The following is a 27030-nucleotide window of genomic DNA, read 5'->3' on the forward strand; positions in this document are numbered from 1 at the left end:
TCTGACCTCATAGAACAACTGGTGTTGGAGGAGTCTTCTTTGTTCTCTTTGTTCAGTTCCGCAACTAGACTTGCTCAGTTCAAAGTTAAGTCGTTGAATTTATGAGAAAGTCACAAGGTCGCTCTGTGATGAGACAATTACAAAATACACTCTGAGGCAATTTCCTCTTTTTTGCAAGTTCCCAATGGTGCTTCCTTCTTTCTATCCATCCACACAGTTTGTGTTTATTTTTCAGTAATCTTCCCCACTCACACGTTTAATAGCCACTCTTCATTGGGACATTACGACGGGGATTTCTGAATATTTATTCTCACTGCAAAGCAGCTTGGCATACAGCACTCAGAGGCCGGCTCAGCACACAGCGTGAATCTACCATCCCAAGAGTAGATCCTGAGGATTCACCACTGAGGGCCCAGGGATCTTTACAGAGACGCGTCTACCCCAGGAGCTCCCAAAACACCCACCTTCAAAAGGGACAGAGCATCTTCTCCACTTGAGTCAGGAGCCAGGTAAGTGTCTGAGCCACTCTTATCCAATCGTATGGACTGGGAATCAGGTGCTTGGTAGAGGAACTCTCTACCAAAGGATAGGTCAATAGATGGAATTCTGTCTATTGGCTAATCACTACCAGGTGAAATGATATAGGGCCTGATTTAAATTTCGGCAGAGTGGTTACTTTGTCACAATGGTGAGGGATATCCCGTCTGCCGAAATATAAATCCCATAGCAACTAATAGGATTCATATATCAGTGTATGGGATATCCGTCACTGTTGTGAGGGAGTAACCCATCCACCGAAATCTAAATCAGGCCCATAGTCACATCAGACAAGTCACCTCCAGCCATGGGGAGAGGTGGGAAATGTGACAAGTGCAGCCACTGTCGGCTACAAGAAATGAGACAGCAATGCTAAGTGTGACATAACATACATCTGCCAGAGGAAAGGACATGACAATGTGACATCTGGCAGAATCACTCCTTGCCTAGAGAAAGGAAAGGGTAATCTGACTTCTGGCACAGCCCTCCTCAGCCAGGAGAAATAATGGGTCTATGTGACTGCTGACAGAGCTACTCTCAGTCAGTAGAAGATGGAGAGCAATGTGACATGTGACAGCGCCACCCCAGCAAAGTGGCATTTGACAGAAGCAGGAACATATGACGTGAGACAGAGCCAGTGTCAGCCTCAGGAAGGGGCGGGAGCATATGGCGTGTGACAGAGCCACTGTCAGCCTCAGGAAGGGGCAGGAGGGTATGACGTGTGACAGAGCCAGTCACAGTCACGAGAAGGGGCAGGAAGATATGATGTGTGACAGAGCCAGTGTCAGCCTCAGGAAGGGGCGGGAGCATATGGCGTGTGACAGAGCCAGTGTCAGGCACGAGTGGGGAGGAACATAGGGAATGTGTCAGAGCCACTCTCAGCTAGCAGAAGTGACAGGAGTATGTGATGTGTTGTGACAAGGGCCTCTTTTTTATAAGGCCATCCAGGGGATTCCATACATGACAGAACAAGATTCAGTCAGTAGAAGGTTTAGTTCAGTTTGCCTGTCTCTGTTCCTTAAATGGAAAAATCGACAGATACCCTGAAAGTATGGGAGCCGGTCTTATCCTGCATACGAGAGAGGGAGAGGGGATGGAGTGAGTGACTCCTTGGCAGGAGAGGGCCATAGGGGAATCTACTGATGCCCTGTGCCTGGAAATAGGCACTTAAGAGACATCGCTTCTGTCTGTAGAAGAGAGGGGGCAGTAAAGAGCTGATGTGCACACATCCGGCTGTCACAAAGAAGTTTAACAATAGAGTGTGGAGGAAGGGATGTGTGCCCAATCACTCAGGTTCAAGATCTCAAGCCAGATATGTCACCTTCTCTCTTTCACTGTTTACAAATGGTCCTCATTCTATAGCAATGTAGAGAATTAACACACATTAGCTGATGCTGCTGAGAGCATCTTCTCTCAAGCGTGCAAAAAGCATGAGTTGTTTCCTTTCATGATGCGATCTTCTTCAAGCTATAAACAGTAATGCAAACAAGCATTGGAACGGCCAACGTGAGCAGGCATGGAATCACAGGCAAGTAACACCGCAGAGACTCCTGGTGAATAGAGTGAAGGGTTCTTCACATGGAATAAGGTTTGCACATGCAGAAAGGAAGAGAAATGTGTGCTATTGGAAAGCAGTGCATGAATAGTGGCATTAGTTTCCCAGAAGCACACATGCAAGGCTAGAATGGCTGAGTGTTCAGTCTCACGCTGGAATGGTTTGTGAATCGTTTGAAGTTGTAAACCCCACCCGGGCACAGGAGATGTACTGGTGCAGAACGACTCCTTCATTCTGAATCTGCCTCTGGTGCGTAATGGAAATGAGAATGCATCAGGGGTGAAAGCCAGTAAAGGAGGGGTGACGGACACTGGGAGCCAGTGAAAGCCAGTAAAGTTGGGATGACGGGCACTGAGGGGCAGTGAAAGCCAGTAAAGTTGGGGTGACGGGCACTGAGGGGCAGTGAAAGCCAGTAAAGGAGGGGTGACGGGCACTGAGGGGCAGTGAAAGCCAGTAAAGGAGGGGTGACGGGCACTGAGGGGCAGTGAAAGCCAGTAAAGGATGGGTGACGGGCACTGAGGGGCACTGCCGTGGACCTCGGGTCTATCAGGACCCTTTATGATGGGCCCAGGGGATCAAGGGCCATTTGAAGCCACCTGAAGCCCCCTGAGGCACACAGAACTGGGTGGGCAGCTCAGGTTCTACATTTACCTGTCCACTAGCTGGGTACCAGTATATGCCAGCTGGAAGCTGCTTGCGGGTTACCTAGAACCAGTCGAGAGCCAGCTTGGGCTCTTTGGGTGCTGACCGAGGGACCCTGAAATCAGCGCTTTCCCGAGGGTCTTTAAAACAGGGCTGTGACTCCGTCAGGCTATTGTCTGGGGATTGCAGCGCTGACTCAAAGTAGCTCTGTCGGTGTCTTCACGATCAATGACAATGTGGCGACAAAAATATCATTTAACAAATATTGTTTACCACAATGTTGTGTTCTCTTACTTATAATGGGAGGTGGAAAATATCAGAAAAATCTATAGTGGACAGCAATAGCGTCCAAAAAGATACACAAATATATATTCTTTAATATATGCACGGTTGAAAACAGTAAAAACTGAAATATAATATATTTAATTACATCAAAGGAATCCCACTAATATTTTATAATCTACAACAATAGTAATTAAATACGAACATAATGCATTTGACATTATATTGTTTAAAATGTTTAATATATGGATGTTACTACAATGCATTCACATAGATGTAATATATATACATATGTATACATATATGCAAAACAGAAGAGGGAACTCTGGGTAGTTCCCAAGTTTAGCTGGAGAGCAGCTCTGGTGGGCGGTGCCCGGCAGCACCCGCGACACTCTAGATTTACTCTCCTCAAATGCCGCTAGTTATGGTTATCCTAGGGCGCGAGTTATAGTTACTTGAAAGAATTCCAACTAGAACTGCTGACTTTCGATTGTTTTGTACGAGTAAATTCAGAACCTAACTATAACGGTCAAAAGTGGAGCACCTCTCGCTGCCACAAACGGCCTTGACCGCACCCCAAACAGCATTAAAACCGAAAACCCTCCCACTCTCAGGAACTGTTCACTCTTCTGTACTTGCAACATCAGCCTCCAACGCCACCGAACTCCACCAACGCGTTTGGACCTCCATCTTTTTCAAAGTAGAAGGTTGTAAATGGATCAGTCCGATTCATCTCCTGCATGTTTTTATATCACCTCCAGGGGCACTATGGTAGTCGTAGTCCAAAGAGTGCATTTACACAGTTCCCACTCATACTGATGAAAAAGTTCAAAAAAATCTGTTCCATTCTCGATTTAGTAATGCCATTCTCTCTGTGCCCCATTAAAAATCAAAGTCACTCGTTATGCACACACTGGCATTTGCCCATCAATTTCACAGGTAAATTACCTCCTCCTTCATACCTCACCAGCTACTGAGCGGTAACACCACTAAATATTGAATTAGGAGCCAGGGCCGCATCGGCACACAAAGGCAACACATCCAGCTCACTACTATGTGATGCCGGCTCAGTGTCCTCTACGGTGTTTACAGTCCAGACCTTCCAGGTTCTCTTGGGCTTCAAGTGCCAAAAGCACGAATCCAGGGCCAGGGCCATCGGTGCCTCCATGAGGGGGGCTGTGTTAGAAGCCCCGCAGAGGTGGTGATTCCAAGAGCTTAGGGGTCTCAAAGGGACACTCTTTCTTTTTAAATTTCTTGCCAGAGGGTGGTGGTGATCCCTGGGGCAGCACGAGGGACCCGTGGGTCCTGCATATTGTTTATAAGCCCCGGGGAGGTGGTGGTCCCAGGGGCAGCAGGAGGCCGCCAGGTAGCACCACCAGCATTACTCAGCAAATGCCCCCAGGACTTGGCCCACCCAAGGGCTTTATAATAATGAATCGCTTCACTTTAAAAAAAAAAAATTTAGGCGGATCCACTGCAACTCAGACCGTAACATTTTTTAAAAATTGCTTTTTAGCTCTGGGTTGGAGGGGTCCCAGCAACAGAGCCAAGGGGTGACGGTGTATGTATCCTGGCCCTTATTCTTTTTTTTTTAACCTTTTTTTCAGAGACTCGGCTGAGCTGAGTCCCAACACGGCTGCGGACACTTCAGCGGCTTCCCTGTTGAAGTGTTGTCAGCCAAGCAGATCTCAGCACGAGATAGGGAGGGGTAGCAAATCCTTCACGTCTCTATATATACAAATTTGTTTTCCCCTTAATTTCTCAAAAACTACTAAACGAATAAACACCAAAACAAAAAAGGTCTCTTTCTGGACCGGACCTACCTTTCTGTCAAATGCGGTGTGATTCTGGCCTGTAGTTTTGGCGCTATCGCTGTTCAAAATTCCTATTTCATATGTAAAAATGAATGGGGAACAAGTGTTTTGGGACCCCCCTGTTTCTCGGCCCCCAGACAGATCACCCTGAAACTTTCCAGACAGCAGCTGACGTGATAGCAAATGTTTTTCTAACGTTTCATGAAGATTTGTGAACCAGCGTCAAAGGTATAGGCAAGTAAAAAAAAGCTTTTTATTTAGGAACTAGGTCCTAACTATAGCTATTCAGTGGCGACTGCCATATTTTTATTTCTCTGTAAAAAACAAAGACAACAGGGACGTTGTAGTTAGGTTCCGTATTTACTCACATAAAATGAGAGAAATTCAGCAGAGTTATTTCAAGTATAACTCACAGTCTAAGGGTACTATAATTCCGGTCGATGCACAGTTTTTTCTTCAATGTTTGATTGAAATGTTTATTGACATTATAAAAGTTGTCATGAGTGCTGTATTATCTGGAGTAATTGGCAGTGCATGGCGAGGGCGTGAGATATAGTTATCTTAGGCCACTCGTCCGAGGTCGCAGGACAGCTGTGTGGAGGTCTCTGTTCTACCCTAGGAGCCAATCGATAACCATCTGTTAACTGGCAGTGGGGGTCTGCGGACACGGCAGGTGTCTTCTGTCTGGCTGAGAGGCTCTGAGGGCCTTTAGTGTAAAGTATATTTATAAAGATCCCCCTCATGCACCCTTTATCTGGCTGAGAGGCTCTGAGGGCCTTTAATGTATATAAAGATCACCCTCATGCACAGGGGCATCTTGCTGCAGAATAACAGATCTTTATTGTTGCCAATCTCATTTTATCAACTTGTACTGAATGAAGTGTTGAATGGATCCAATGGGATATGAACCTGTGGCCATGAGGTCAATGTCTCTCTTATGCAGTGGATGCAGGAGTCCACTGGGCACCAGTCTTTAGAGATGCTTGAGGGGCTAAGAGATTTTTTCAATGTCCAGCTGGGTGTCTCTGAGACTGAGCTGATGGTGTCAAAGGATCTCTGGAAGCAGGCTGAGGGTCTAGAGACAAAGAAGGGACTGCAAAATATGTTAGAAAGGTTCAGAGTATATATAAGACCTCTGAGATTCAGCTGGGGTATGTGAAGGTATTATGAAATGTGGGAAGTCAGCATTCAGCTTTGTTTCTTGATATTTCATGGATGAAAGTTACATTTTGAACAAAGTTAGGTGTGTTTTAAGAAAGCGGGGGCTGCATTCCCACTTTTTTCAAAGTAATAGTTAAATTGTTGTACTATCTGTGCATGCATGATCATTCCAAGTGCAAGAAAGGGAGACAAATTGAACTGTGCAGAACACATAGAAAGAGGAAAAAAACTCTCAGGGTTGTTTTTTCTACACATAAACAATGCTGCATGGAATGTAGGCGCCCTTCCACCATTGTGCAAAGGTGCCTGCAATGGCGCTAGGCAGCCAATTGTGCGCCAGCACTGGGTGAAGGACAGGAATGCACCACATCGCATAAATACAGTGCATTCCTGCTCTTTCACATTGGCGTAACACCGATTCCCCACAAATATGGCCCTTAATATCCTGCATTGAAGAGCTGATACTGTTCGATTCTGTCCAAGAACAGTCCTGCTGTGCTGCCTTCACTGGCTGTACTGGCCTGCAGTCGAATGTCACTGAGGACACATGGCTGCCAGGCTGCCTGTCTCTCAAGTGAAGTCCCTTGGAGGCATCTTTACTTACAGACCACCTGGTCTGAAGAGCCTTGCCTTTCATTACTATTAGAGAGCCCAACACTGGGGGATACCTCCTGTCTAAACTCATGATTTCTACACTGGATGTACTGTTTACATTTTCCTAGTTAGGGCTCGCAGACACCACAATGGTGGTAAAGTGGAAGTGGTATTTATACACTGAGAGTAAGGAAATTGGGTTTTGTTGTTATTGTCACCCTTACTCATACCCCTGACTTATGACTTATAATACCTTTGATAAAGTGTTTTCACTGCAACAAAGCCCATGTCCTCTGCATTGATTTGGCCTATGGACTTTGAGAATAATGAGTGGGAAAAAAAAAAAGTATCAAGATGGTATTTATGTATGTAGCATATGAAACCCCTTAAGTCTTGAGAATTGTGGTGCCCTGGTGTGCTAAAAGATAGTTTAGGAACAGATTCTGCTTGCAGCTGGAGGGAGGGGTTCTAGCACACATTATGAACGTAACTGGTAGGCCTGGGCGGAGTTTGCGGAGTTCTGCTATAGGGAGCTCAGTGAAGTGCTGAAAAAACTCTGCCTCTCTACGCGGAGTTCCGCGAGCGGAAGGGTTTCCGTGAGTTGTGCTGTTAGCGCTGATTTTCAGAGCCAGGAGCCCTAACTTCTTTCTGCAGTTCGAGTAGATTTTATGCTCGAGTGGCAGCTTCCTCAACGCAAGTAGCAGCTTTCTCATCGCAACTTGCCGCAACCACCTGCGTTCAGAAATCTTGCTCGCCAACACAGAGATTTCTCTCACTCGCGCTTGCCAACTTTACGCTGGCAAGCCACGCAAGAGAAAAACACTTCACGGAGTTCTTCAGGACTATGCGTCGAGCGCGGAGTGGGCAAAACTCAGCGAATCTGTGAATTTCGCCGGCGGAGTAGAATTTTTCACCCACCCCTGGTAACTGGCAGGACTACAGTAGTGCTGCACACCATCCTTTGAGTCACTGTTGTGTTTTTATATAACATCTCAAGATGCTACCTTACCTTTCTACCTATAAGCAATTGACCAGCAGGTCACTAGGTCTGGACGCAAGCAGGAATGCTCAAAATGTCTAAAGTGCTGCTGCCCGGCACTCTTTGCTTTATTCTGCAGGTGGGTCTGGAATTTTCCAAGACCATCTCTTGGAGGTGTTTACTGTAGCTGGGCTCTAGTGACCGCTGGGCTTGGAGTGAACCCTTTCTTTTGTCTCATTTGGAAGTGAGACCTGGATTATTTCTGCCTCTTGCCCTGGATTGTCGGGTTTCAGGAGCCCTGGAGCAGGGGTGTATTTTCCTGTCAAAGGCAATGAGAGCTGTAAAATACCTGGACAAGTGGGACCTGCTGATAGTGAGAGAGGATTTCTGCATCATCAATAACATATTCTTTTGACAGTCTGACAGAGTATGGGCCGCTGGACGTTAACCATCCGACCATCCTTTATAGCTATACCACATCTGATGGTAGCCGCGTGTCCTGTGGGACACATGCAGGCTGTACTGGACTTTTTTAGACAACAATGGTTGAATTCTTTGAATTGTAGCTTCACTTTTAACATTAAAAAAAACAACTTAAATGTGAGAGGGCAGTGGCATGCGGGTAACTTGGCAACTGTGTTTCTGTGAGGCCAATAGTAAAAAACAAAACAAAAAAACTAGAAGTTTTATGAGTTTTATGTTGTACAGTGTGCCAGATCCTTTTATCTGTGAATTTGCATAACTCATGCAACACACACCATAGACTTACCTACATAGCTCCATTAGTTTGAGCTGTTCCATACAATGGGAGATTACTCTGGGAAACGTAGTACAAGGAACCACTTAGCATAACTTTTTCTATGGGGGTAGAAAGTGGAGTTCATTTGGCCCTCGAGTTAGCCTTAGCCTAGACTGATGGGTAAAGGTTCATTTCCACAATCCGCAAAAACTAGCTCTCCATCCACTGAAGATGCTCATGGAGATTATAGGTGGCTATCTCCGCCAGCATCTGTGGGGTTCTACAACTCACCCTATCTAACAGCTCTGTACATGCTTTGTGATTTGAGGATGTGAACCCCAGCACTAGAATGCGTGAATCTAATCAGTAGAGGGTATAAATCCATTCACTAAAGGGTATGACTCCATTCACTAGAGCGTATGAATCTGTTCACTACAAGGCATGAATCCATTCACTAAACTGTATGAATCCATTCACTAGACTGTATGAATCCATTCACTACAAGGCATGAATCCTGTCACTAGACTGTATGGATCCATTCACTAGAGGGTATGAATCTGTTCACTACAAGGCATGAATCCATTTACTAGACTGTATGAATCCGTTCACTAGAGGGTATGAATCCATTCACTAGAGGGTATAAATCCATTTACTAGAGAGTATGACTCCATTCACTAGAGCGTGCGAATCTGTTCACTACAATGCATGAATCCTTTCGCTAGACTGTATGGATCCATTCACTAGAGGGTATGAATCTGTTCACTATAAGGCATGAATCCATTCATTAGACTGTATGAATCCATTGACTAGAGGGTATGAATCCATTCACTAGAGGGTATGAATCTGTTCACTGCTTGTTATGAATCCATTCAGTACAAGGTATGAATCCTTTCACTAGATTGCATGACTACATTCACTAGAGGGTGTGAATCTGTTCACTACTAGGTATGACTCCATTCACTAGATGGTATGAATCTATTCACTAGAGGATATGAATCTTTTCACTAGACGGTATGACTCCATTCGCTACAAGACATGAATCCATTCACTAGACGGTATGAATCCATTCACTAGAGGGTATGAATCCTTTCACTAGAGGGTATGAATCTGTTCACTGCTCAGTATGAATACATTCAATACAAGGTATGAATCCATTCACTAGATGGTATGACTACAGTCACTAGAGGGTATGTGTTGGAAATGGCCTTTCTGCAGGGTCACCCACAAACGTTTTGCCTTCCTCCTCCTCTTTTTCTGACCTCATTTTGCTGGCTTTAGGACTATGTGCACTTTACCACTGCTAATCAGTGCTAAAGTGCATATGCTCTCTCCTTAAAACATTGTGGCATTGGCTCATACACAATTGGTTTATTTAATCTACTTGTAAGTCCCCAGTAAAGTGCACTACATGTGCCCAGGGCCTATACATTAAATGCTACTTGTGGGCCTGCAGCACTGATTGTGCCACCCTCATAAGTAGCCCTCCAACCATGCCTCTGGCCTGCCATTGCAAGGCCTTCGTGTGCTCTTTCACTGCCATTTTGACTTCACATTTAAAAGTAATTGCCAAGCCTTAAACTCCCCTATTTCTACATATAAGTCACCCCTAAGGTAGGCCCTCGGTAGCCCATAGGGCAGGGCGCTATGTAGGTAAAAGGTAGGACATGAACATGTTTGTTCTATATGTCCTGGTAGTGTAAAACTCCTAAATTAGTTTTACACTACTGTGAGGCCTGCTCCTTTCACAGGATAGCATTAGGGCTACCCTCATATACTATTTGAGTGGTAGATCCTGATCTGAAAGGAGTAGCCAGGTCATATTTACTATGGCCAGAATAGTAATAGAAAGTTCTGCTTACTAGTGAAGGTGGATTTTAGATTACTATTTTAGAAATTCTACTTTTAGAAAGTGAGCATTTATCTACACTTAAATCCTCCTGTGCTTTCCAATCCAGGTCTAACTAGGTTTAGTTGACAGCTCCCTTGTGCATTCACTCAGACAACCCTAAACACAGGATGCTCAGTCACACTTGCACACATTTCCATACTGAATGGGTCTTTCTGGGCTGGGAGGGTGGAGGGCCTGACACTTGCATGTCGAAGGACAGTATCCTGCCCTCACACAAAGGACTGCCACCCCCTCTACTGGGACCCTGGCAGACAGGATGGAACTGAAAGGGGACCTGGTGCACTTCTAAGTCACTCTTTGAAGTCTACCCCACTTCAAAGGCACATTTGGGTATTTAAGCAGGGTCTCTGACCCTACCAACTCAGGCACTTCTACTTCACAAGACACATCTACTTTACAAGACACTTCTGAAGTCAGACACTTCTGGACAAGATACCACTGGAGAAGAGACCCTGAACCAGAACTTGCAACCTACCAAGAGGATCTGCCCAGCTGCCCAATTGACTCACCTGACTGCTTTTCTGAAAAGAACTGCTGCCCTGCTGTTGCCCTGATGCCTTGAATTCCTCTGGCTCTGCTGAGAAGTGCTCTCCAAGGGCTTGGATAGAGCCTCCTCTCCCTTGAAGTCTCAGGACCAAAAAGACTTAATCTCTGCAAAAGAACTCCTTGTGCATCGAAAATCGACGCACAGCCTGCAAGAAACGATGCATCTCAGTGAGAAAACCACTGCATGCCGAACCAGAACGACGCAGCCCGACTTCCCCAAGAGGAGTTCGACGCAGCACCAGCATTGCGACTGGAAATTCAACGCACGGTCCACTGGATTGACGCAAAGCTGAACCGGAATGACGCAGCCCAACTTCCTGCGAGAAGAATCGATGCAACACCTGTTGTGCTGTAGAAATTTCCACGCATCGGCCACCGGATCGAAGCAGCCCCTGTGACTTCATACTGCACACCCAGGATTTCAACGAATCGTCCCCGGGGCGTCCGAAAACCCTGCAACCCGAAGAGGATCCCAGTCTATGCGCTGGAAATCGATGCAAAGCCTGCCCTGTGTGAAAATTCAACTACGCACACCTCCCTGTTTTCCACGTATCTCCTCCTCTGCGGTCCCCTGCGGAGGATTTGAACGCAAACCAGATATTTTGTGCTTTCAAGGGACACTTGTTACTTTTTAAAAACTAAATACACTTTATAGCATTTTTACAGTGATATTTCAACGTATACTTATTGATTCTTGATCGTTTTGACCTGCATTTAACCAGATAAATATTATAGATTTTTCTAAACACTGTGTGGTGTATTTTTGTGGTGCTATTCTGTGCTATTGCATGTTATATTGCACAAATACTTTACACATTGCCTTCTAAGTTAAGCCTGACTGCTCAGTGCCAAGCTACCAAATGCTGGGCACATATAGGGGGTGATTCTTACTTTGGCGGGCGGCGGAGGCCGCCCGCCAAAGTAACCCCGTCAGAACATCGCACCGCGCGGTGATTCTGAGATTTGCCCTGGGCTGGCGGGCGGCCGCCAAAAGGCCGCCCGCCAGCCCAGGGCAAATCAACCTTCCCACTAGGATGCCGGCTCAGAATTGAGCCGGCGGAGTGGGAAGGTGCGACGGGTGCAAAGCAGACACTGAAATACTTTGCGGGGCCCTCTTACGGGGGCCCCGCGGCACCCCCTACCGCCATCCTGTTCATGGCGGGTTTCCCGCCATGAACAGGATGGCGGTAGGGGGTGTCTGAATCCCCATGGCGGCGGAGCGCGCTCCGCCGCCATGGAGGATTCAATAGGGCAGCGGTAAACCGGCGGGAGTCCGCCGGTTTACCCTTTCTGACCGCGGCTGAACCGCCGCGGTCAGAATGCCTTCGGGAGCACCTCCAGCTTGTTGGCGGTGCTCCCGTGGTCGGTGACCCTGGCGGTCACCGGCCGCCAGGGTCAGAATGACCCCCATAATTTGGATTGTGTGTGACTTAATCTGACTAGAGTGAGGGTCCTTGCTTGAACAGGGGGTAACCTGACTGCCAACCAAAGACCCCATTTCTAACAGTATGAATCTGTTCACTAGATGTTATGACTCCATTCACTAGATGGTATAACTCAATTCACTAGAGGGTATGACTCCGTTCACTAGACTGTATGAATCCATTCACTAGAGGATATGAATCCACTCACTAAAAGGTATTACTGCATTCACTAGAGGGTATGAATCATTTCACTACAGGGTATGAATCCATTCACTAGATGGTATGACTACATTCACTAGAGGGTATGAATCTGTTCATTAGAAGGTATAACTCCATTCACTAGAGGGTAAGAATCCATTCATTAGAGAGCATGAATCCAGTCAATAGACGGTATGAGTCCACTCACTAGAGAGTATGAGTCCATTCCCTGGAGTGCATGAATCCATTCACTAGAGAGTATGAAGTCATTCACTAAAGGGAATGAATTCACTCACTAGATGGTATGACTCCATTCACTAGAGGATATATATCCATTCACTAGACAGTATGAATCTATTCATTAGAAGGTATGAATCCATTTGATAGATGGTATAAATCCATTCAATAGAGGGCAGAAATCCATTCACTAGAGGGTATAGATCCATTCACTAAACAGTATGAATGCATTCACTAGAGGGGATGAATCCATTCATTGGAGTGCATGAATCCATTTACCAGAGAGTATAAATTCATTCACTAGATGGTATGAATCTAGTCATTAGAAGGTATGAATCCATTCGATAGAGGGTATAAATCCATTCAATGGAGGGAAGAAATCCATTCACTAGAGGGTATGGATCCATTCTCTAGAAGGTATGAATCTATTCTATGAAGGGTAGGAATCCATTCAGTAGTGGGTATGAGTTCATTCACTAGACAGTATGAATCTATTCATTAGAGGGTATTAATTAATTCACTAGGCAGTATGAATCTATTCATTAGAGGGTATGAATTCATTCTCACTTAACACCACTGTGTGTGCCCTTGACTGTGTAAGGGGGTGTTCTAAATCCAACAACACCATCACACACCCACTGTTTTCCCTCATGGTCAGTCCTGCTGGGGTGCTCGTGGGGTTGGAAGTGAGGGCTCATCTTTCAATACTGCCAGTAAGATAGCTCAGTGGATTAGTGCAACCATTGTAGAGATCTCTGTTTAACCTAAACATTCCAGCTCGAAGTCCCAGTGTGTTCACTCAGCCTTTCATCCTTCTGCTAAGGCCATCCACTTGGGTAATATTCAACATCTGTTATTAGTGATTAGAGGAGAGGTAAATCATACTGTGTGCCTAATAAATGTACTAATTAATATTTATTCTTCAAAATGCAGACTCTGGCCTGGGTTACATTTACTTCCAAGATGATGACAATTTGCAATGTTTTAGCACTATATTATACAGTTGTGCTGTTTTGCTCCACTTTGTTTTCTTGGATGAAATCTAGGTTTCTTTTGTGGCTGAAAAAATGAATTTCCACATGTTATAATGGCTCAAACACTGCCTGCTCACCATTCAGACCTGAATGTCCAGCACCTTTCTGAAGTGGAACCTACTTGAGACAGAATTCCTAATATTTGCCAAGAATAAAAATAAAAAACAGTACAAACCTGTCTCAATGACATGAGCCTTGATGGATTTGGACCTCAACGTTCACTGAATGCCCCATCACTTGGATTCACCCTGGACACCAGCCTCACCCTCGAGGAACACACTGCCATAAGCCAATGATGACCTGGTGTCAGCTCTTGCTTCTAAGTGAAGGCAAAGGGCCTGATTTAGGTAATGGTGGATGAGTCTGCCAATATCTAAATCCCATAGGATATAATGGGATTTAGATATTGGTGGACGGGATATTCTTCTCTGTTGTGATGGAGTAACTTGTGTACTGACATCGAAATCAGGCCCAAACAAATTTAGAATTGCTGTACAAGACCTTGTAGTCTTGCATCTGAATTGTGGCTACTTCCAGCTCTATTACTTTCTAGACTCCACATTGGAATCCCTTAAGGGCATCTTCGATGCCAAAGCATGTTTCATCCAGGGCCTGATAAAATACAGTCGAATCACCCTCGTCTTGATTGATTGCTGTTAGCTCCCCTTTCCGGCCCATACCGTCTTCAAAATCGGCTGCATCATCTACAAAGCCAACATGACCACAACCTCTATTTATCTTGCAGAGAAGCTGACCATCTATGGTGGTTCTTGGCACACCCCAAGCCTGAACACCATCAGGCCACAGAATAAGAAATGTAAATTAGCAAATACAAGATGGCAGGCCTTTTCCAAATATGCACACAGAAACATGGAATAACTAATCTGCATCAATTACCAGCTCAAAGAATTGTCAATTCAGGAAATAGTTGAAGACTCACCCCTTACATCAACCATCAATAACCCAGAATCCAGTTGTCTTTCCTATCACTCATTGACATTATGCTTGTCTTGTACAGCACTCCACTAGGTTCCCATTGTGGAAAATACCATATACATACATACGAAATGTTGTGTCAAAAATGGAAACAGAAAAGACAATTTTAATTAAATTTTAATTCATAAATGGGCAGGGATCTGATCTGATTCTCAAGATAAGGACTAATGCCTGCTCTGATATACTTATATGTGCAACTTTTCTATACCCTCCTCTAGGACCAGCCAGTTTTATCATTCTTACTTCACCCGTATATTTGGATAACAGTATTTTTGCATATATTTGGGTAGCAACTATTCATTCTCCAAACATTCTCATGGAGAAGCCACAGCCAACCACTACCTCCATAAAATTATGAGCAGTTTTAACTACTACTACTGGCTCAGTGAACTTTTTAATTGTGACGTTTGCCTTTGTGTTTGAAAAGAACATCCAAGCCCCTCTGTAATATTTATATTTTTATTGTATTTTGATCCATGTTACCACCCTAATCTCTATTTTTATGTATTTCTTTATTATGTACAACAAATAGTGGAAATAATCTAGTCTCAATGCACACAGTAATAGAGAAGATGTGGAGAGGAGGTAGCGGGAAGGAGGAGAACAGCGGGACACCTTAAAAGTGATGATGTTACACAGTAGTGTCAGGCATGCTTTGTGCTTCAGGGGTAGGCCTGGGAGGAGTGAATGTAGTCTGGCTTTGGTGAATTCCATGGAGTTGAAAAAAAACCTCTGTGGCAATCCACAAAGCTGGAGTTCCGTGCCCGCGGAGTCCTTCTGAATGCACCCATATTGGAAGCGTTAGGCTTCAGGAGGGTCTCTTGTGCATTGTTGCGTCCCGTGTGCACTGCACATGGGGCAGGTCGGTGCACAAGAGGCCTGAAACAGCAGCTTTCTTTCACTGCCTACAGCCCTGGCCTGAATTTGTCATCGTTTGTGCACACTGGTGCACAAACAAGGACTGAAATGGCAGCCTTTGATGCTGATGCCCCTGGCCTGAAACGGCAGTCTTCAAGACAAAACAAAGAAAGAGACGAGGACATACCTGGGTCTTCCTCTCCTCATTGTCCGATGGTGATGATGAGTCTTTTCAAGCGGCTGCCTCCCTCTTCTGCTTTGGTGCACATTGAAGCCCAGTTATGGGCTGCATAGCGCAGACTGTATGTTCTTGAGCTGTGCAGCCCATACTGGGCTGCAGCACACACCTGGTGTGCTCCCCTACGCCGGCGGGGCTGGCTGAGTTTTCTGGATAACTCTGCGTTCCAAGCCAGCAAAGCAGAGCTCCCCACACACCCCTAATCAGGGGCTGCATTACATAAAGTGCCCTTGGGGCACAACAGGTATTTGGTTCTGCTTTATGTGCCCCCCGGGCACTTTGGTATTACAGAAGGGGCCACAGATGCTTGTGAGGCCCATTTTTGTAATACCAATAGCGCTGGCACACATATAGTGCCAGCGCTATCATGAGAGGCATTGCCTCATTTGCATGGGGGTGTGGCCACACGCAAAAGAGGGTATCACTGTGCCTCTGTGCTCGTGACATATTACTAATGTGGTCGCCGAGGCAAAAATGCCTTTAGAAGGCTCACTGAAAGTGCACTACAAAAAAGTGGCTTACTTACAGTGCGCCTTCTGAAGAGAGCCCTCTGACATCCCTTGCAGGCGGGTGAAGTCACTCACTGCACCCGCCTGAAATGGGATCTCTTATCCCCCTTAAAAGTGGAGGCAGGATGTCACCTGCACAGAGAAATACAAAGCAGCTTTTAAACAGCTGCTTTCTATTTCTCTTAAATGCACTGTTTCAAGGGCAGAACAAGTTCACAGCTGTCCTGTGTGTAGTGCATACACAGCACATTTTTAAAGTTGTGCCCGGTGGAAACAAGGAGATGGTGCTGTATTCTGTAATACAGTTCCATGAGTCTTTACAAACAGTTGAGGGGCTATGTTATATATCGGGTGCACTGTTCATGTTTGCTGTTCGCCTTTAAACAGATGTGCTGAGACAGCCATAAACAGTGCACCCCATTACAATGAATGTGCTGCTCTTAGAGCAGCTGCGAACTTGGAGCTGCCCTGGGGGCAACATATTAAGTAAAACAGGGAGTGGCTGCTTTAATCAGCTGTTCCATGTCCAGGGATGTAGCTTTAAGAGGGTGTTAGACCCTCGCCTTCTAATGAATGTATTTTCTGGAAAAAAGTTGGGTCCAGGTGTTTTCATTTGGGCATAGTGAGGTGTCTGTCTGATTTTGCAAGAAATATCCACATCAACACAGACAAAAAAGCACACACACTCTGTCCCTCTGTGCTTTGAAAGTATCAAAAAGTGTTGGTTACTTTATAAAATATTGTGTTTTCTTCACTTAGTAATCCTTCTAATCTGCTTTCGTCTCCCTTTCCACTGCCCTTTTAGTTCCTCTAATGTGGCCTGTTTGACACATAATTTATTTTGACATTGTACACCAGCGTGATTGTTGGGAAATCTGAAGCTCACCCCCTCCCATCTTACTGTTAAAGCTACACCCTTGTCCATGAGTCACAGTGACGGCAGCACCTACCCTCACATTAATGAGGGCTATAGATCCCACTGCAGGCAATTGGGGTGAGTGACTGCACCCACCTGCAAAGGGATGTCTGTAGGGTTGATGGAGCCCCCTTGATCCCCCACAAAGGGGTGACCTTCAGTGGCACAATGACAGTTCGCCACTGTTTTGTGATGCACTGTCGGTCCACCTCCTGTCGGCTTCTTTGCATTTGCACCCACGTCTATAATATAGCACGGGCAAAGAGGCAAAGAGATTCCCTCATTTGCAGGGGATCACACCTCCATGCAAATGAGCGAATGCCAAGGGTCCCCTGTGCATGGGCATTGCAACCAGAGCCCTTTCTGGGGGCTCATTTCAGGCCCATCAATGGCACTTTAAAAAATAGATGAAAATATCTACCTCAACTTACCTCTACTTACCTGGGATGGGGTCCCTTATCCTCCGCTGTCCCTCTGGTGTGGGTGTTCCTGGGGCTTCAGTGGGGCATCTGTGGGCTCTTTCCATGGTCCCCCAATGTCTGCCCTGACCTATGCATTAAATAATGGTGTTAAGCAGGCTTAGCGCCATTATTTAGGCCCACCTCCCTCCCATGCACCATTTAGCATGGGAGGATAAATAAGACGCCTGAGCCTTAGAGTAATTTTTTGCCCAGGAATGCCTACCTTACATCTCATTGATGCAAGGTAGTTTTCCGCAGGCAAAAATTACTTTAACTCCAATATTTTTACGCTAAACGTTAGACGGGTCTAGCGTCAAAATATAAATATGTAGTTAAGTTTGCCCTGAAATAGCGTAAAAAAAGGATGCTTTTTCAGCACAAACAGAGTATAAATATGCCCATCTGTGCTTCAGGAGTCTTTACAAACAGCCAACCCATGCATCAAGAGTCTCTACAAAGAGTCCAGGTGCACTTTCTGCTTCAGAGATCTTTAAAAACAGCCATGTACGCTCTGTGCGTCAAACGTTTTAACAAACAGCTCAGGTGCACTCTATTCATGAAGGTCTTTACAAATAGCCCAAGTGCACTGTGTGCATCAGGAATCTTTACAAACAGCCAATCTATGCTTCAGGAATCTTTACAAACAGCCCAAGTGCACTCTGTGCATCAAGAGTCCTTACAAACAGCCCAGGTGCACTCTCTGTATCAGGAGTCTTTACGAACAGCCCACCCAGATGTTCTCTGTGCTTCAGGAATCTTTAGAAACAGCTGTGATGCACTCTGTGCGTCAGGGGCCCTGTTACAGATAGGGCTCACTTTCTCTGGTTACGCCCGGCACACCTGAAAACAGGTGCGCCGTGTGCAAACAGAGAAGGTGCATCCTATTACGATGAATGAGCTGCCACCAGGGCAGCCGCGAATGTGTGCTGCCCTGGGCAAAGTGCATTCATGTGTAAAATGGAGCAACTGCTTTGAAGCCGTAACCTGTCTGCGCTTTGAAGGGAGGTTAGAGATCCCCTGCAAGCTGATGCAGTGAGTGACTCCAACCACCTTTTAGGTGGCGAACTGGCAGTGTGCCTCCTGAGAGCTTCTTTGCCTCTGTGCCCGCATCTGTTATATGGCACAGGTGCACAGGCAAAGGGATTGCATGGCCCACGCCCCCATGCAATTGAGGGAAGTCCCTCTGATGATAGCACTGGCACTTTATGTGCACCATCACTATTGGTATCACAGAAAGGGACGGTCAAGTGTCTGCGGCCCCTTCTTTAATACCAAATTGCCCCGGAGTGCACAGAGCAGGCGCAAATGCCTGTTGCACCCCAGGGGCACTTCAGTGATACAGCCTCAAAAGTCTTTACAAACAGCTAAGGTGCACTCTGTGCATCAGGAGTCTTTTAAACATCCCAAGTGCATTGTGTGCATTGGGAGCCTTTACAAACTGCCCAGGTTCGCAGTGTGCATCAGGAGTCTTTACAAACATTCCAAGTGCACTCTGTCAATCTGGAATCTTGACAAACAGCCACTTTGTGCAACAGGAGCCTTTACAAATGGTGTTATAAACTGTTTAATTCTACATTTGTAGGATTTATTAAGGAAGTGTCAAAAGAGGAAGAGGAAATGAGGTACAAGAAGGTACTGGGATATACCCTTGTAAGTTAGGAGAAAACCCCCATCTTGAAATAGGATAAATAACCCTTTTGGAAAACTGTCCACACCCATCCGTACTGGGCCTGGACATTGTACCTGTCACAGCCACCTACACTGGGTTCAGCCATCATTGTTTGCCATAGGAGAACCAAAAGGAGGGCCATGTCCTTTCTGCAAGAAGGAGAACATTGACAATGGCTAACCTGGTGACATGCTGATTCACCAAAACAAGAGCTGCCTCACTACTTTAACTCATATTTTCGGGCACATTTACAAACTTTTTGCGCTGGATTTCTGTCACAAAAGTGACACAAACCTGTGCAATTGTTTTTTGTTTGATTACATTTTGACTGAAATATTGTCTGAAAGAAACAGAAAACAGAGAAAAGCACTCCTTTGTGTTACTCTAGGTCAAGTGGCATTCCACATATAGCACATGGACATTCCCATACAATCACTGGTGCACAAACCCCATGTACTAACATTGTTTGACAGAGTTTTGCATCAACAAAGTGAATGCTACTTTAATGCAAGTGTTAAAAAGCAAAAATCCTTGTATTTCTCCTAACGTTTCCCACATTGCTTGTGTGCAACACACATGTGAAGTGGCAACATTTTTAAAGCTAGCCTAACCATTGTATTCAATACTTGAAGGGTACTCTTCCAGTACAAAACCTATGCTAGAATCACACACATGGTGCTCGGCAGCCTCATTGTGTACCAGCACTAGGGAAATATCAGGATATTGACATATCTTTATAGATATAGCAGTTTCCTGTTCTCTCCGAGTCACACACCACAGTTCAATAACTTTGGTTACTATGCTGGTCACACTCACACAAACCAGCCACACACACAACATGCCACACTTGCATACATGCTCCTCCTCAACACTCCCTCGCTCACCAAACACACCATGGAGAGAAGGGACGTACTGCACGCACACGCTTTTCCTCACAAAACCATGGTGGAACCCAACATCTGCACCATATATTGCTACAGCCATTCCTGCCTGCTACAAGATTGCCAGGCAATACCATCAGCACACGTCAAGAGATGTGACCTCTTGGTCAGGAGCTCGCTCCCCCACATCCGCAGCACCACCTTGCTGTGTCCGTGTCCCTGACCCCCGCCCACCCTGCTGCTCACGTTTTCGAGGCCCTCCCCCATCCGCAGGCATCCGCCTGCGCCTCATCCCTGGTGTCTAGTGGGCTTCTGGTAAGCGTTGCTACACTTGTGTACATTGTGCTGTTTTCACCGTATTTGTGACTGTATTCTGTGCCTTGCTTTATTGTGCCTTTTTGTTCCATCTGCTCCATTCGTGCTTTTTTTACTTTTTGTGACTGCTTTTGCCCCTTGTGCGCTCCCCTTGCCGGCTCTCTAAGCCGCGTTTCCCCGCCGCTGCCTCACTGCGGCCACGCCCCCCTCGCGCCCCCATTCGTCGCTCCCTCCTGCCTCCCAGCTGCTCCTCCCTCCCCCCTCCCTTCTTAATGGCTGGCGCTGCGCGTCGAGGGTGAGGGACCACTGACCTGATTTTAGTCAGGAGCTCGCTCCCCCACGTCCGCAGCACCACCTTGCTGTGTCCGTGTCCCTGACCCCCGCCCACGCTGCTGCTCGCGTGTTCGAGGCCCTCCTCCACCCGCAGGCATCCGCCTGCGCCTCATCCCTGGTGTCTAGTGGGCTTCTGGTAAGCATCGCTAGACTCGTGCACATTGTGCCGTTTTCACCGTATTTGTGACTGTATTCTGTGCCTTGCTTTATTGGGCCTTTTTGTTCCATCTGCTCCATTCGTGCTTTTTTGACTTTTTGTGACTGCTTTTGCCCCTTGTTCGCTCCCCTTGCCGGCTCTCTGAGCCGCGTTTCCCCGCCGCTGCCTCCCTGCGGCCCGACCCCCTCGAGCCCCCATTCGCCGCTCCCTCCCGCCTTTCAGCTGCTCTTCCCTCCCCCCTCCCCTCTCCCTTCTTAATGGCTGGTGCTGCCCGGAGGCACGCCAGAGGCAAGCCCGTCTGCGCCCGTCTGCGCCTGGACCGCGCCTAGCGCCACCCCTCCTGGTCAGCACGACCGCCCGCACAGCCAGACGCCTCTACACGGCCAACCAGCTCATCGACCTCAACCCCGGCTGCCTCACAACATGCTTCCAGTCCTCACCGAAGAACACCAAAGGACCCTTCTCCTGCCACGCCTGCAACTTCACCTGCGACAGAACTAGGAAACCGGCAACTACCGGTACAAACCACCTCCACTGTATACTCCTCAACACACGCTTTGCATGCAAGCACGCCATCGAGCTCTGGGACCTGCTCGACACCACCGCCCCAGACGTAGCCTTCCTGACCGAAACCTGGTGGAGCGACTCTTCAGCACCTGACATCGCCATAGCCATCCCGGAGGAGGGAGGAATAGCCATCGCCCACAAATCCACCCTCAAAATCCACACCCACACGGACGACACCCTCAAGACCGCGAACACCTGCACTTCCGAATCCACACTGACCCCAACACCACTCTCAGAGGAACGCTAATCTACAGACCCCCGGACCACAAGCACCCTTCAGCGACTCCATCACCGACCTCACCAGCACCCACGCGCTCTCTTCTACGGACTACATCCTCCTTGGAGACCTTAATTTCCACATGGAGAACAACGACAACGCCAACACCGCATCTCTGACCGTCAACCTCTCCAACCTCGGCCTCAGACAACTCGTCACCACACGCACCCACATCGCCGGCCACACGCTTGACCCGATCTTCTCCACAAGCTCCCACGTCGCCTTCCACCACACCACCGAACTTCACTGGACCGACCACCACTGCATCCACTTCACATTCAAGAAGCATATCGAGCACCACCGCACCCAACAACAACCCCGCCGCCGCTGGAGCAAAGTCACCCAAGACCAGCTGACCAGCACCCTGGCCCTGAACCCACCCACCGACTCCACCGACCCAGACACCGCCGCACTCAACCTCCGACGGTGGATCAACGACTGCGCCAACACCCTCGCACCACTCAAGAGATCCACCGACAACCAAGAAAGAAAAAAAGCCGTCTGGTTCACTGACGAACTCCTCACCTCCAAACGCGTCTGCCAGAAACTAAAGAAGAAATGGCTCCTTGAACACACACCCGACAGCCTTACAGCCCACAAGGATGCCACCCGCAAGCACCACCAGCTAATCAGACTAGCCAAGCGATCCCACTTCACAGAATGCTTGAACAATAACGCACACAACAGCAAAGAACTCTTCTGCATCGTGAAAGAGCCCTCCAACCCCATCACCAACGTCAACGACATCCCACCATCCCAAGAACTCTGCGACGCCTTGTCCACCTTTTTCTACCAAAAGATCGCCGACATCCACAGCAGCCTGAACACCACGCCCACGACGGACCCCACCCCCGAAAACTCCACCTGCACCAACCGCTTTACCGCCTGGACCCACGTAGATGACACAGAAACATGCAAGATCATGAATTCCATCCACTCAGGATCTCTATCAGACCCATGCCCCCACCACGTTTACAACAAAGCCGACACTACCATCGCCCCCCAACTTCGAACGACCATAAACATATCCTTTGAAACTGCGACATTCCCGGAAAGCTGGAAGCACGCCGAAATCCACGCCCTCCTTAAGAAGCCCAAAGCAGACCCCAACGACCTCAAAAACTTCCGACCGATCTCCCTGCTCCCCTTCCCGGCGAAGGTCACTGGAAGATCGTAAACGCTCAGCTCACCCGCCACCTCGAGGACAACTCCATCCTGGACCCCTCCCACTCCGGTTTCAGACGTAACCACAGCACCAAGACTGCCCTTCTCACCGCCACAGACGACATCAGACAGCAAATGGACAACGGCGAAACATCAGCCCTCATCCTCCTGGACCTCTCCGCTGCCTTCGACACGGTTTGCCACCGCACCCTGAAAACACGCCTCGATGAAGCCGGAATACAAGAAAAAGCCCTCAACTGGATCTCCTCATTCCTCTCAGGCAGAACCCAGAGAGTCCGCCTCCCACCCTTCCGCGCCCGAAGCCACCAACATCATCTGCGGCGTCCCCCAAGGCTCTAATCTACAAGTGGATCCCGACAGAAACAAGAAGAACGGTGACCCAGGCCCTCGTCGGCAGCAGGCTAGACTACGGCAACGCACTCTACACAGGCATCCCAGCAAAAGACATACGATGCCTCCAACGCATCCAAAACGCCTCCGCCCGGCTGATCCTCGACGTACCCCGCCGCTGCCACATCTCCCACCACCTGAGAGACCTCCACTGACTCCCCGTGGACAAGAGGATCACCTTCAAGCTCCTCACCCACGCTCACAAGGCACTCCACAACGCCAGACCAGCCTACCTGAACAACAGACTCAACTTCCATGCCCCCACCCACCAACTCCGCTCCGCCTACCTCGCCCTCGCCACCATTCCCCGCATTCAGCGTAAGGCCTCCGGTGGCAGATCCTTCTCCTACCTTGCAGCCAAGACCTGGAACGCCCTCCCGACCGTCCTGCGACAGACCCAGGACCTACTCGCCTTCAGGAGACTTCTCAAGACCTGGCTCTTCGACCAGTAGCAGCACCCCCCCCCACCCTCAACGCCTTGAAACCCTCACGGGTACGTAGTGCGCTCTACAAATATTGTGATTGATTGATTGTGATTGATTACACCTCTCTTCATCAACACTAGCATCTTCATCCCTCTTGTAGACCTTATCTTTCACCTAGAAGAAGATCGCAAAATTCCAAACACTATTGCCCTTCTGGAAAACCTCAGCCTCACCTAGCAAGCTACCGAACCTATCCACTCCACCGGATAATATTCACCTATTGGACCCAACTATCGTTCTCAATTGGCAGCATCACAGTCAACAAGCCAGCAACTATGACATGGACAGATCACACCCTGGTCAGTTTTAACATACGCATCTCACACCACAACAGACTTACCACCACCGAACCCACTTGCAAAAACTGGCAAAATATCACAGAAGAGGAGTGAGCTTTGTCCTCTCTGCTCACCAGCCCAAGCACAGCAGCAACTTTCCGAAAGCTATCAAGAACCTCAACAGAAACACCCTGGATTCCTTTAAGTGCAACATATTGGCAAAGGCCAAACCACAGGCCACAAAGGCTGATGAAATGGCACTGCAAGCAAATAGAGAGCAAATAGAGTTTAAATTAAGATAATGTAGAGAAAGGTATCTTCAAATCTGCCCTTAGAAGCTACCAAAAGCAGATCCCATGGACAGCGGCAGTAACAAAAGCAAGAAAAAGTTTTTCATCATCAAAGATTTCACTGAGCTGTCTTGCTGCTTTCAACTCTGTCACCCCTTCACAAGACCTTTGCTACAACTTCTTTGAATTGATGAAAATCGCATATATATATGACTAATAATTTGATGCTCATCCAGTTCCCACCCCCATCACAACTCATTTTCCCATCATGGCCAAAGAACTAAATCTAACCTTGTGGCCCACCATCACCATCATTGAAACCCCTGCTACCACAAAGGCCATCCAAGCAGGGACCCAAGTGACCCTTGCCCCCACCACGCCTTCACCAAATGACTCCTGTTGATCAGGAAAACACTAAAACCCATCCTCAATTCCTCCATTGACTCAGCCACATTCCTGGACACCAGGAAGCATGTCACCATCAAACCGCCTGCTCAAGTAACCATCCGTTGACCCAGTCTTGTTTTCCAACTACAGACCCACCTATTTCCTACCATACCTGGCAAACACCTTAGAGAAACTAATGTACCAACACTGTAATGACCACCTCAGCAACCACCAGCTACTCGATTCCATGCAGTCCAGATTCAGGACCAACCAGAGTACAGAAACAACACTCAGTGGCTCCACAGATAACATCCATATGATCCTGGACCAAGGAGACACAGCACTGCTCTTTCTTCTGGTCCTCCCTGCAGCATTTGATACAAACTCACATCCCATCCTCATGAGGCATTTGCATGAGATTAGCATCCAAGAACCTGCTCTAAACTGGATATGCTCCTTCTCAACAGATAGAACACAAGTTGTCAGTCTTACACCTTACTCCTCGGAATCCAGCAAACTCATTTGTGAAGTGCCTCAAGGTTCATCTCTCAACCCCACCCTCTTCAACATATACATGTTCCCTCTGACCAACATAATCTGCATACATGATGTTATCATTCTCTCCTACTCCAACAACACTAATTCATACTCTACCTCTTAGACAACATCAACAACACAGGAAACAATTTCACAACCTACATGACAAAAGTTGCTAAAAAGATGAAAGTTCAACTGTCTCAAACTCCAAACCGATAACACAGAAGTAGTGATCTTTGGCAAGAAAACCTCATCATATGAATCTAATTGGTGGCCAGCTGAACCCGAACCCACGCCCACACACAGCACCCATACCAAGAACCTAGGAACCATCATCAACAGCAAACTGGACATTACAGCACAAGTCAACATTGTAACTGTATCCTGCTTCTAGGTCCTCAAGATGCTGAGGAAGATATTCAAATGACTCCCCAGCAACACTGGAAAGATTGTCACTCATGCCCTAGTCACCAGCAAGTTGGAGCACAGGAACAACTCCTAAACTGTGTTCAACAAGCAACTCACCAGAAGACTACATACCGTCCAGAATTTGGCAAGCAGACTCATCCCCAACCTCTTACACAAAGCTCACATCACACCACACCTTATGGAGCTCCACTGGCTCACGATGCACAAACCCATCCATTTCAAACTCCTCACATAGACATTAAAGGCATAACACAACTCGGGCCTCACCTACCTGAACAGTCCCATATCCTTCCACCAACCACTCAGACACCTCTGCTCTTCATGACTCGCATAAATTCCATGCATACACAGAACCAGTTAAGGAGGATGGGTGTTTTCTTACATCACTGCGAAAGTGTGAAACAACCTCCCAATCCACATCAGAGCCTATTCTTTTTTCTTAAAGTTTGCAAGAAGCTGAATACCTGAGTTTTCATTTCAACAACCTAATATAGGCAGGGCTAGGAACACACACCTGTTCAGTGCCAGGATACCGTTGTGGGTGATATTGAGCTTTACAAATACACATAACTTTACATAACAACAAAACCCACTTGAAACTCAGTAAGTGGGATGCTGATCTTCCCTTTCCCCTTGGTGGAGGGATAGACATGGCCTCTTGGTGAGCTGTAGGTGGTGACCAAGCAGATGTCCTCAATTCAGTGAGCTAAATGTAGTGTCCTGACCCTCATGGGGCTGCTGTCGCCTTGCAGGAGCTCAGCTGGACAATCATTATGTAGTGGCAGGCCGGAAACCTGGGGTTGGATTAAAAAGCACTAGAGGTGAGAGGTGGAGTGAGGTAAGATCTCTTGTACCAGTATAGATACTGACCTACAAAAAAGGAAAAATTTCAACACACAAAATTCCAGCTAGTGGCCCACAGGGTAGTGTGGCTGGGATGGTGATATCTAAAGTTTTTTAAAAATCCTGGTCATGAAGGGAATTGCAGTGCCAAAGGTTCAAGACTTGGAAAAGGAAGAGCCTTCAATTAGGTCCCTAGAGACTGCCAGAGATGGTCAGATGGAGCCGTTTGTGAAAATCCTGGGGTGAATCTCTGACATGAGAGGGACAGTAGAGGCCTGACTCAATTGTGTGAATGATCACTAGATGTGGGTCTGCTCTGGATGTATCTTAGGAAGCTTGTGGTGTGGGTCACAGACACCCTAAAAAAAATCCATTAAT

At 47.2% G+C, this 27030-nt stretch overlaps 1 long non-coding RNA gene across 4 annotated transcripts in view; it reads left to right on the forward strand.

Annotated features, from left to right (window-relative positions):
- Positions 1-235: 235 nt before the first annotated feature.
- The window catches only part of LOC138246669 (uncharacterized), a 54352-nt gene continuing 27557 nt past the window's right edge, over positions 236-27030 (forward strand). For all 4 annotated transcript variants that reach the window (XR_011194331.1, XR_011194330.1, XR_011194328.1 and 1 more), the window contains exon 1: positions 236-509. This is a non-coding gene — a long non-coding RNA (uncharacterized lncRNA). The remainder of the gene's footprint in view (positions 510-27030) is intronic.

Source organism: Pleurodeles waltl, chromosome 7, assembly GCF_031143425.1.
Source record: "Pleurodeles waltl isolate 20211129_DDA chromosome 7, aPleWal1.hap1.20221129, whole genome shotgun sequence".
Lineage (NCBI taxonomy): Eukaryota > Metazoa > Chordata > Amphibia > Caudata > Salamandridae > Pleurodeles > Pleurodeles waltl.